This window comes from Oncorhynchus mykiss, chromosome 13, assembly GCF_013265735.2.
Source record: "Oncorhynchus mykiss isolate Arlee chromosome 13, USDA_OmykA_1.1, whole genome shotgun sequence".
NCBI classification, from domain to species: Eukaryota; Metazoa; Chordata; class Actinopteri; order Salmoniformes; family Salmonidae; genus Oncorhynchus; species Oncorhynchus mykiss.
In genome coordinates this window covers 28,750,388-28,763,397 of record NC_048577.1, presented here as the reverse complement: position 1 = coordinate 28,763,397, position 13,010 = coordinate 28,750,388, and the positions used below count along the sequence as shown (strand labels likewise).

Below are 13,010 nucleotides of genomic sequence, written 5' to 3'. Positions count from 1 at the left end.
ATATCTGCTAAACACGTGTATGTGACCAATAAAATGTGATCTTGATTTGAAATAAACGTCCTATTTGTCAAAGGTGCTTTTGGATGGAGTCAAAATGACTCCAAAGGATTTGAAATAGTTAAAAGTCCATATTGATACAGAAACACTAAACCATGAATTAGATTTATTAAGAACAAGTTGATTGACAAAGTCATGAAAAATTTGGAAGAATTGAATAAACCACATTTGGCCTATGATAAAATATATGCCTCTGGGGTCAAAATGATCCATGTTAGAAGTATGGTTCAATGCAAATATGTAGTGGGTGTAAAGTTTGTTTTAAATTCTCTCTCATTAAAAACGAACCAATCAACACATGCTTCTCTTTGAACGACTTAATATAATATTAAACTTTTATGAAATAAATGAAAAATAAACGTTTGGTTCAACTGCGTTGCCCCCTCCAGTCCAGATGGCAGATGTGCGTCTTTTAGGTTCAGGCGACGCTGCCAGTGTGACGTATAATCTAGTGGACGGGACGCTCCTTCAACAACAACAGCTAGTCAGACACCTCGGTAGCTTTCTAGCAAACACAGCTACAACATTCACGCTCTTTACACTGTTTTGGTGTATATTAAACACACTTATGTCGTATGTACTTGTTGACCCATTTAATTATATATTTACCTTCTTTGCCAGCTAGCTGGTTTGCTAAGTTAGCTTAGGACCAGGTGTAAGGAAGTGCTATTTCTTATGCAGGTGACCAGCCTACTGCTATTACATTGCTATAACTGAGACAACGTATTTTCACAGTAAAACATGTTAGGTCCCATACAGGATAGCTCCCACACCCACACACACAGCACACACACATTACACACACTAACTGCCGAGGACACACAGATAAGACATACACCCACACATTGGGAGGAAGAGACAGCCTTGACTTGCAGAAACCAGCGCACACACCTAATCTCCTTTCTAGCCGAACATTGTGTGACTGAGGACAGCGCACACACCTAATCTCCTTTTTAGCTAAACATTGTGTGACAAAGAACAAGACTCAGAGGGATGACGGACGGCCCAACAGGGCCAATCCAAGAAGACTACACCTCAGCCTGAACCAACCCGAAGACCCGATCTTCTAGAATCAACCTACTTTCTGTTCTGTATATGAGACATGTGCACTCTGTTATCTGCGCTTCTTTTTCTGCTGGTTCCTTAAGAACCGAATGAAATGGCCCGTATACGTTGTACCAGATATCTTTACTCATAATTAAACTGTCACTTGTCATACAATAGACCACCTTGTCTGAATCGATCCTTGACCGGCTCACCCTCCTACATATCCCATTATTAACAGAAACTTGGTAGCAGAGGGATGGTTTACTAACGACCCAGTCCAGAGTGGTTGATGTGGGTGTGAGGGGGCGAGTTGGTGAAAGGACGGTTCCCGGAGGACAGGTGAAAACCATTCGGGGGTGGACAACAATTCTGCTCAACTCGGGAAACTGATCTCTGGTCGACCACAAAATAAGGTAAGCAAAACCTGTTTTATCAAACTTTGCATATTGTCGAATAGTCATACCAAATTACGATCAGTAGTACCGAGTGTGGGTAAGAATTTTTGTGTAAATTTTATATAAATAATGGACTTGAAATTGACAGTGAAGTAAACATATGTGGTAATTAGAATATCCCGATAGTCCGGCATGAGAACGGTCCGGTGGCAGACACCGGTAAGGGATGAGTAGTAGTTAGAATATTCCGATAGTCCGGCATGAGAACGGTCCGGTGGCAGACACCGGTAAGGGATATTTAGTAGTAGACCTAATATTAATAGAATATTCTGATAGTCCGGCTGTGAACGGTCTGGTGGCAGACACCAGTAAGGAATAAATAATATAGTCTAGGATAGATTTTCACCGATAGTCCGGCTAGTGACCGGTCCAGCTGTGTCTGGTAAGGTGGTCTATTATTGAGTATTGATGTGACCAGGATTATATTCTATGTATAAGTGATATTCGTTCGGGCGTCTGAAAAAGGGCGTGATCAGTTTTATCATTAACATCTGAGTATGATTCGATCATTCATCTGCAAAAGATAAATCCAATTAGTGTTTTAGATAGAACCAATAGCCGGTAGTGTCCGGTGAGGTTAAAATCCAATAGCTGGTAGTGTCCGGTGAGGTGTCTACAATAGATTAATGTATGATTAAGATATGTTGGACTGAAAAGTCCGCTTTGTGTTGTGGCCAGAATGAATGTGATAAATGTACTAATGTGTGATGTCATAGAATAAGATGTTCTAATTGAACAATTGTGTTTAAAACTATGTCCATGTAATAATATTTGTGTGTTGACTATAGACTAAATGTAAACGGCGTTTCACAAGTCCCTGATATTATTACCAATATTTAAAATTATTGTGAGAAAAGTATTTCCTAAAAAAAAAAAAAAAAAAAAAATCTCTATTATCCAAATTGTTAAAACATAGTTTATGTTGATAATCATTTCCTGAATTAGGGGCTCGTGTTTAATCATTAAAACATTATTGTTTAAAATTCTGGATATATGACGGAGAGGCTCTGAGTTAAGACAGAGTACGAGTAATAGTGTCTCCTAAGAATACATCACTGGCACGAGCCAGTGACGGGCTAAGTATATCCAAAGAGTGTACAAAATATTTCTAAAAAAAAACACGTCAAATCAGCACCTAAGACAGGTGGAGGAGAGGTTTGGCATTACACACAAGTTTGGCTCTGTGTATAGGCCGCAATCGCAGGGCCTTGTGGAACGCTGTAATCAAAATCTGAAAGCTAAAATAGCTAAAGTATGTGCAGGAACTAAATTGACCTGGGTGGAAGCCCTGCCCCTGGCACTGATGGCCATGAGGTCCTCACCAGGTGCAGGGACACATCTTTCACCCCATGAAATAATGACAGGTAGAGTAATGCCAGGGCCACCAAGAGAGGGAGGTCATATGCCCCCTCTTGATGTGCACCAAATAGGGATGTCTGACTATGTGAAGAAATTGACGGAATTGTCTGCAGCTCTCTCCAAACAGATACACCGTGTCGCAGAGAGGGAGCTGACTGACGTCCCGGAACAACCAAGGGTAAAAGTTGGGGACTGGGTAAGGATCAAGGTCCACAAGAGAAAGTGGGCTGATCCCAGGTGGACTGGACCGTACGAAGTGAAGGAGGTTACTTCACACTCAGTCCAGGTCAAAGGTAAATTAGGCGCACCTTGGCACCACCTGACACATTGTACACCAGCCCCAACCCCTGCCAGAACTCTGGCTGAAGTAAGAAGTGATTTACTCACATCCAATTCGAATTCAAATTCTGACATCCCTCCCGTCTGATCATGTGGAGGAGACTCCCATCCTCAGATGATAGGGACACTAGAGTAGCACCATGGGCTAGAAGGGCTAGGAGACCATGGGAAAGACTGGGTTGTTCTGGCCCATTGTTTGTCCTAATTATAGTCAATGTTGTTTTGACATTGGGAGTAATGATATGGGCAGCCCAGCGTATAATCACTGACCAGGAACAGACTACCCAGCTAAACATCACCAATGCTTCAATATTCTCGGATACGCATGTTCTAAACGTCAAGTTCAGAATAATGACTTTGAGTGTACTGCAGAATTGATTAGGTCAGCTACTCTGTGTATCCCGCCTAACGCTACTACCACTGTTATACTTACCTGGGGTGTTATTGGAAGCCCAGGTGGCGGTTATGGTACTCATGCAATCAGTTGGTCTAGATCAGTGTGGTACATGACAGAAGGGGGGTATAATAAATGGACGTGGAAGAATTTAGTGGCAGAGACTGGTCCTGACTGGTCTAGCTGGACAGTGCATCAGATGGCACTCCTGTGGCGGAGCAGGTTGACGTTAACTAAAGTTACAACTGGTTTGAAATTGGTAATCAAACACAGGGAAGGTGGTATGACTTATGACCTCCATTGTAACTTTCCTTTGTGGTCTGATCAGCCTCATTGGAAAGCCATTTGGATGGAGAATCTAGGGTAATTTGTAATACTGATATTAAGGTAATTTAATACAAAAAGGCAGTGAAATTTACATTATAGTGTCATTATATTTTCTCTGATGAACGTGGTGTGAAAATTTAGCTAGGATAAGTTTTATTTATGGTAGACTCATGTTAAGTATTTGGGACATATTTTGAGCAAACAGGGCAGGGAAGAAATTGAGATATTTGTGTTTGGTTTTAACACCTGTATATAGGGGGTGCCATTTGAATATTTAATTTGTGGTCATGGGTAATACGGTTTGTTTTTGTTTTTATTTTTTAAGGTAAATTAATTATAGTGGGGTTTAATTAACCTATATAAGGACTTTAGTAAGTGCCACCATAGACATGTTTTTCTAAAAAAAAAAATCCATGAGTTTAGATAAAGCCAAACAGTGAGACATTTAGTTCAAATTTGGAAACATGAGAAAACGAGCTACAGACAGATAAGGGGAAAAGGCAGACAGAAGAGCCCTCCCCTGCACTGCAGAGACCTTGAAGGTTGGAGAGCAGAGAGGATAAGTTTTAAAAGGGAGCCAGGACGAGCAAAGATAACAGAATGTGTAGATAACAGTTACTGAGTGGAGACAAAAGGGAGAATTGGACATGTGGAAAATGAAAGGGGCGCTCCTACATGATAATGTCAGAACAGAAGGATAATATACTAATCTTACCTAAGTCATTATTTAGAGTAGGTAAGGTTGTTACCTGGGCAGAGCCAGGTATCAAAAGGGGGATGGGTAAATTGTGGTCTAGGATAGGATGGGGCCTATTGGATAAGAAACTAAAGATATAATCAGATAAAACATATGAGACACTGTTTGTTAACCAAGCCTGTATGTCCAGGATTTTATGCATTACAGGTGAACTACAGGTGAAGTCACTCAATCCAGTCCCAGAGGCTTGTTGGGGGGACCATACAAGGACTCCTGGTGACAGCTAGCTGAAAGAGCTACCCGGATTCATATCGCACGGGGAAGGGTAGGACACTGACACTGTCGAACAATAAACAGTGTTCGAGAGGAGAACTGGAATTAACAGGATTCCGGGGGCCATCTCTCGAATGAAGTAACCCTCCCTGTCCTGTCACCCCTGTTTTTGTTCATAGAAGTGAAGATGTGTCTGGCTCTTGCTAGTGATGTGTTCTCTGGGAGAGGGTGGGGCTTTACAGGAGTGTCAGTGTACCTGTGTAATGGGGGAGGGTGTCCATATGGGGATTACATGATAACCAACTTGGGACAATTCTAGGATTGGAGAAGAGGGTATTCTTATAGCATAGGGGATCCCACAAAGGTGGATAGGTTTTCCATCATATGGGGAAAACCTGGGAGCACTGTTGAACTTTGTAAAGGTGATGAAATCCTACTAACCATCAAAACTATTAAGCTCTCTGATGCAGGCACTTACACCCTCGGACTACAAAGGACCGGGACAGACACGATGGATGTGTTTTCTATTAAGGAGCTGCCAAAACCAGAGGTCCCAGACGAACCAGGGCCAGACACACTCCTCTACCACCCCTGGACCGAACCTGCCACCTACCACCACTGTGTTAAAAAATCCCATTCAGGTAATTAATGTTAGAGACTACACAGCTATTGATCAATTAGGCACTGAGACTGGTTTTGATGGTAGGGACAATTTGTGGCTGTCTTATATGAGGTACACAGCTAAAACCATGAGAAGAAAGGACTGCACTATTTGTAGTCATGCTAGACTTGTTCTGGCTACACACCCATTTGCTATAGGAGAAGGAGAAGGGTGGTTGTGTATTCTGAGAGGTTTTTACCAGGTTCAGCCCAATTCAACCCTCTGTTCCTCTTTGAGCCTTGTGTTTCCTACAGTACCTCCTCATCGGGCCCCTTGGGGTGTTAAGGCATATGGGGGCAATTACAGTTGCATCACGGGTACAGGTAGTGGCATGGACTATGGGAGATTGCCTGAAGCTGATTGCAGCAGTAACATAACCATTTATGCCACTTGGCCAGTTACAGGCCTAAACCAAACTAGTGGTCTGGCTGATGTGTGGTGAATATGTGGACCCAAAAGAGTACTGAGACCCATTCTTAGAGGAGACTGGCAAGGTACGTGTGCTCTGACCAGTTTGATAATTCCACTGACCATTGTTGATGTTACTTCTGAACAGCTGTTGGGTTCTGTATCCAGGGGACCTGAAAACATTCCATCCCATGGGAGACATAGATGTAGTGCTCCATGGACAGAGGATGTAGTTGACATACACACTAACCTGTTGGGAGTGCCAGTGGGGGTTCCTCATGAGTTTCAGGCCTTGGGTAGGAATGATGGACTCTGGCACTTACTACCTATTATAGGTCCAGCCATAGTGGATGCTAGACAGACTGCATGGATCAGTTATATCTACTATAATCAACAGCGTTTTGTGAATTACCCCCGTGATGCACTCACTGGTCTGTCTGAACAGCTTGAGGCCACATCTAGGGTTGCCAGACAGTCTGCAAGATGTTCGGTGAACAATGTTGCACGTATATTCCTAATAACACCACTCCAGATGGTGGTATAGCTAAGGCCTTTAATGGGCTTGGTGCATTATCTGCTGAGATGAGGACCATGGCGGGGGTGGAGGAGTCTGGACTGTTCTTTTGGTTGGGAGCCTGGTTTGGTAAGTACACTGGTATGGTGGTTACTGGATTTCTGACCCTAATTCTTGTATTTGTATTATTGATGTGTTGTGCTGCTTGCATCATACCGTGTTTTAAGAAGTCTGTTACAGATGTGACTCTAACATGTTTAATCCCATTAATGACTACGGATAACCCCAGTTGTAATTGCTCTGCCTGGGATGCTGTCTATCCCATGACTAAATCTACTGCTAGGAAACCATTGTTTTCCAACAAGGTTGCCAGGGCACATTTCACCTGTGTCAAAATGACGGGAGGCGGTACTAATGTGGGACAGGTTCCTGGGAATTGGTGTCTGGATACAATCAACATTGTTGGGAGTTTCAGTCCAATATCCAGAGCAGATGTGAGGTGGTGGTGTGGCAACACTGTCCTGTTTGATAAATTACCCTCCAATACTACTGGAAGCTTGTTACACTTGTTACTCTCCTTTTGCCTGTTTCTATCTACCCTACAGAGGCTGGAGACCTCATCCTTAGGGTCCAGGGGGTGAACCCTGAATATTGGAGGGGACGTTCCAGGCGTGCCACCACCCCATCTAGTGGTGATCCGACGTACATAGACGCCATTGGAGTCCCAAGGGGAGTTCCTGACGAGTACAAGTTGGTGGATCAGGTGGCAGCTGGGTTTGAGTCCTCCATTTGTTGGTGGTGCACTGTTAATAAAAATGTGGATAGAATACATTCCAGAATCGCATTGCAGTGGATATGCTACCGGCAGAGAAAGGTGGAGCTTGCACTATGTTTGGTGAACAGTGTTGTATTTTCATCCCTAATAACACAGCCTCCGATGGTAGCTTGACCGTAGCCCTAGAAGGTTTGAGGACTCTTAATGGTAAAATGAAATCTCATTCTGGGATTGATACCTCAATGTGGGACTCCTGGATGAGTGCCTTTGGTAAATATAAAACCCTGGTCTCCTCCATTTTGGTCTCCATTTCGGTGTTCGCGGCCATTTTGGTTCTCTGTGGATGCTGTTGCATTCCATGTATCCGTTCCCTCACCACTAGGGTTATCTCTAGAGCTATTGACCCTTCCCCCCTTTCCCAGATGTTTCCTCTGCTTGCTAATGACCTGCCCGAATTTGAGGATGAGGTTGAGAGTGCCTACTAGGTTTTGTTTTTCTTTTCATGAAATGCTATGACTGCTGAAATAAGGGATAATGAGTGACACCCTAGTGGGTGTCAAAAAGGGGGGCTTAAATTTCACATCATTTTCTTTTGTTCTGTTTTTGAATGAGCTGTTGTTCTCTTTTGACATGAGGGTTGCAAGTTCCTAGGTGGCTGGTAGCCAATCTAGTACATAGTGGGATCGAATGGAGAACATGAAGGTATTTTAAACTTTGTAATTGTTAGCCTAGTTTATGTCACATCTCTTAGGAGATGTGAAGAGAGGGAATCACAAAACTTTTCCTTCTGGGAAAAGTTTTCTTTTTGTGTCTGGATATAGTTAGGTTGTGTCACGTCTCTGGGGAGACGTGAAGAGAGGGATTTGTAAGGAAGTGCTATTTCTTATGCAGGTGACCAGCCTACTGCTATTACATTGCTATAACTGAGACAACGTATTTTCACAGTAAAACATGTTAGGTCCCATACAGGATAGCTCCCACACCCACACACACAGCACACACACATTACACACACTAACTGCCGAGGACACACAGATAAGACATACACCCACACATTGGGAGGAAGAGACAGCCTTGACTTGCAGAAACCAGCGCACACACCTAATCTCCTTTCTAGCCGAACATTGTGTGACTGAGGACAGCGCACACACCTAATCTCCTTTTTAGCTAAACATTGTGTGACAAAGAACAAGACTCAGAGGGATGACGGACGGCCCAACAGGGCCAATCCAAGAAGACTACACCTCAGCCTGAACCAACCCGAAGACCCGATCTTCTAGAATCAACCTACTTTCTGTTCTGTATATGAGACATGTGCACTCTGTTATCTGCGCTTCTTTTTCTGCTGGTTCCTTAAGAACCGAATGAAATGGCCCGTATACGTTGTACCAGATATCTTTACTCATAATTAAACTGTCACTTGTCATACAATAGACCACCTTGTCTGAATCGATCCTTGACCGGCTCACCCTCCTACATATCCCATTATTAACACAGGCCAGTCGCTAATGCTGACTAGCTAACATCCCCGACCATGAGTTCACTAAGCTAATCTCCTGCTGATAAAGAAGAGGCGGTCTGCTGAACGGAGAAAGAAGCTCTCGTCAAAGAGGAGGAAGAGAAATATGTTACAATACAAAAACAAGTTCAGGCTGTTACAGTGAAAGAAGAAGAGAAAGACGCGTTCAGAGTGAAAGAGGAGGATGTTACAGTAGAACAAGAGGAAGCAGAGAAAGAGGAGGATACAGTTTTTAGAGTGAAAGAGGAGAATGCAGTTTTTGGAGTGAAAGAGGAGGAGAAGATGACTGTCACATTGGAAGAGGAGGAGGAAGAGGAGGTTGGAGATCTGTTTGACAGCAGTAAGCACCGTCTCTGCAGTCGTTGAACCAATATGCAGTAAAGGGGTTCTACACTTTAATGTTGTTCTGTAGGAATGGCTGAAGCTACACTGTAACGCATTGAACATCAAGAGTGGACCATCAACAAAACGTTACCAATTGATCAGATCCATCCAATGACAATGCCTGAAATACTGTAGTCCTCAATATCTCCTATTAGATTGTCCCAATACTCTTAAAGGGGCAATCAGCAGTTGTTACATACATTTTGGGACTTATACATTAATGATATGTACCCATCTGTTCCTTGAAGATTTCACTTATAAATGCCCCATGAGCTTAGTTCAACTGTCGTACCCCATTAGAACCCAAAATATAAGCTTTTTGTTTTACTCCAATGTTTGTCAGTAAATATAAACAAACACTGTCTATCCTCAAAACATGGTTACAACTATAATGTTGATATCATGGATTGTTGCATTTCTCCAGCCCCATCCCTCAGCTTTTTACCGAAACAGGCAGAGAGTTATTGTTTCTACTAGAGGTCGACCGATTATGATTTTTCAATGCCGATACCGATTATTGGAGGACCCAAAAAAGCCGATACCAGTTATTCGGCCGATATATAAATATATAAATATATTTTTAAACACACACATTTTTGTAATAATGACAATTGCAATAATACTGAATGAACAATGAACACTTTTATTTTAACTTAATATAATCCATAAATGAAATCAATTTAGTCTCAAATAACATGAGAACATATGTTCAAAGGAACCACCAGCTTTCATGGGTCTTCAATATTCCCAGTTCAGAAGTTTTAGGTTGTAGTGCAGAAAGCAGAGCTTGTCTGCATGCTCCCCTGTCAGTCAGCTCCTCTGCTTATCATAAATGTTCCCCACCTCACTGAACACTCTCTCTCTTGGGACCGAAGAAGGTGGGGGACAGAGAAACTTCTTTGCCAGTGGAGCGAGTGATTGAAGTCTGTCCTCTGGGGTGGCAAGGTAGCCTAGTGGTTAGAGTAGTAGCCGGAAGGTTGCAAGTTCAAACCCCCAAGCTGACAAGGCAGTTAACCCACTGTTCCTAGGCCGTCATTGAAAATAAGAATTTGTTCTTAACTTACTTGCCTAGTTAATTAAAGGTTAAATAAAAAAATGTAAAAATAAAAAAAATACTAATTCTGCTTCCACCACTCCAAAGGCAAGCCGCTCTTTCTGTCAATGACAGGCTCTGTGAGGTAACGCTCAAACTCAATTTCAAAACTGCGCTGGACTTCAGCCCTGCTCTCTTTGCTTCCAAGGATTCTAGCATAGAGGCTATCCACCAGACTGGGTGGCTGATCTACCTGGACTCTTCGCCTTTTTGCACCTGGATCTGGGTCCTCCTCTTCACTTGTCCCTTCCGCTGTGGCTCTTGGATTTGGTTTCCTTAGTAGGTCAGACTCCTCCTTCAGCCACTCTTGCTTTCTCTAGTGCTGTCCCTGAGCTGAAGGCATAGCCCTTGTAACGTGGATCCAGGACAATTGCCAGCACCAGGCCCTTTGTCTCCTCGGAATTGGAGAACCTCCTTGTCAGACTGTCCAACATGGTGTTCCGTAAAGTTTTGATGCCTTGAGTAGAAGAACCCTCCTGCTGCAGCATCAGCTTCAGCACCGTCACACTGGGGATGCTTCATGCTGCTGTAGAGTTGGAGTGGCTCATCTCCAGTGTCACCTCCTCCATAGGTGCCAGAGTCTCAATTAGGTTAGAGACAATGTCCCACTGTGCAGCAGACAAACTGCTGATGTGTCCGTATTCACCTGCATACACATTCAGTGCATGCCTCTGTTCAAACATCCTCTGCAACATGTGTAGTGTTGAGTTCCAGCGAGTTTGAACTGCTTGGATGATGTTGTGTTTGGGGAGGCCAAGCTCTTCCTGAATGGCCCTCAGCCTCTGTTTGTCCAGTACGGAGTGGTCAAAGTGAGTTGCACAGCTCTTCAACATGGCAATAATGTCTAGCACAGCTCTCTGACTGGATAGGCCATCATTGATTACAAGCTGTAGGGTGTGTGCTCTGTAGCTGAAGTCTGGAAGCTCTGCCAGTCTCATACCTTTCACCATGTTTGCCCCACTGTCCCTGAGGACTAGCACTACACGTTCTGTGTGGATTTCCCAGTATTCCAACATGGTCAAAAACATCTCTCTGATGTAGTTTCCTGTGTGTGATCCAGTCATAGTCTTGACATTCAGCACAACCTGCTTTCTTGTCCAGACATTATCAATAAAATGTCCAGTAAGGTTCATCAGGGACTCTGTAGTGCCTGACCAGCAGTCAGTTGTGAATGCCACGTGTGGAGCGTTCACTAGTGCCACCAGATTCTTCACTTTTATCACAACTCTTTCACGTGTTTTATCTAGCATTCATCTTTGATCCTGTTCAGCAAGAGTAATCAGCCGCTGAAAGCCAACATCAGACACCACTGTGAATGGCTGGTTGTCAGTGGCAATCAGCTCAATAATTGCTACATCCATCTTTTTGGCCCTTGGGTCTTTGTCCTGCCATTTTGCTTGTTTATTAAAAAGTTGTAAGATTGTAGCCTGCGATGTCTGTGACGTGTCTGTATCACTTTTTCCTTGTGAAGAATTTGCATTTGCTTTTTTCATCATTGCTTCCTTATGGGCTTCTGGGTGGGTGTTCTTAAGGTGATTCCACAGGTTGATGGTATTTTTTTATTTAACCGTTGCTGACCCCATGCTTACATCTTTATCACAAATAAGACACCTTGCTTTCCCTGGTGCCAATTCCATGTAATAGTCCCACACTGGTGCTCTGCTTTTCTCTGCCATCTGTAAAACACACACACACACACACACACACAGCTCTGAAGTGACAATGATACTGAAGAGTCTGCTTTGGAGACAAATACTCTCAACTGTTTGAATAATAAAAATAGAGTTTAAGTTACCTGTGATGAATGTTGAAAACAAAAACTGTAATTTATATATGCAGGAAATCCTATTTTAATAATGGGCATGGTAAGAATTGACTACCAAAGTGTGAGTCATAATCCTCATGACACCTTCTAGCAAAATCTGAAAAGCGGTTCCTTCATTCATTTATTCTATAGGATATTTTTAGATTCACTCAAAATAAGGTCTGTGTTTCGTGTAGGCTTACACCACCTTGCCAATTTTATAACTGTAGATATCCATAGGACAAGGTAACTCTGATCAATATAAGCGAAGATAAAAACAATTGTAGAGTGGATTTCTGATAATATGTTGACAAATGTTACCTTATCCTAGTGAGATTTACATGGGTATCAAAACGCTGAGGCGGTTTAAGCCTGAACGAAACACAGAACTTATTTGAAGTAGATCAAGACATTCTCTATTATGAAAGACATGAACGGTAAAATAACGAAGGAACCCCTTTCAAGTTCAGCCACATGTTATTATAGGAATTATGACGCGTCAACTATTTCTCTCTAAACCATATACCTTTGACCATTACGAACCTGCTGCTTCCTACCACCGCCCAGTCAGACTGCTATATCAAATCATAGACTTAACTATAATATAATAAATACACAAATACGAGCCTTAAGTCATTATGGTCAAATCCGGAAACTATAATTTCGAAAACAAAATGTTTATTCTATCAGGGAAATACAGAACCGTTCCGTATTTTATCTAACGGGTGGCATCCATAAGTCTAAATATTGTTGTTACATTGTAAAACCTTCAATGTTATGTCATAACTATGTAAAATTCTGGCAAATTAGTTCGCAATGAGCCAGGCGGCCCAAACTGTTGCATATACCCTGACTCTGTGTGCGATGAACGCAAGAGAAGTGACACAATTTCCCTAGGTAATAT

The 13,010-nt window shown here is 42.7% G+C and overlaps 1 long non-coding RNA gene and 1 pseudogene across 1 annotated transcript; one reads left to right on the top strand and one right to left on the bottom strand.

Annotated features, from left to right (window-relative positions):
* Positions 1–1,163: 1,163 nt before the first annotated feature.
* Positions 1,164–4,392, top strand: LOC118938261. Its single transcript, XR_005035514.1, has 2 exons — positions 1,164–1,517; positions 3,032–4,392. It is a non-coding gene; the product is annotated as an uncharacterized LOC118938261 (long non-coding RNA).
* Positions 4,393–9,918: 5,526 nt separating this feature from the next.
* On the bottom strand, positions 9,919–11,886 carry LOC118938260 (annotated as a pseudogene).
* Positions 11,887–13,010: the final 1,124 nt, after the last annotated feature.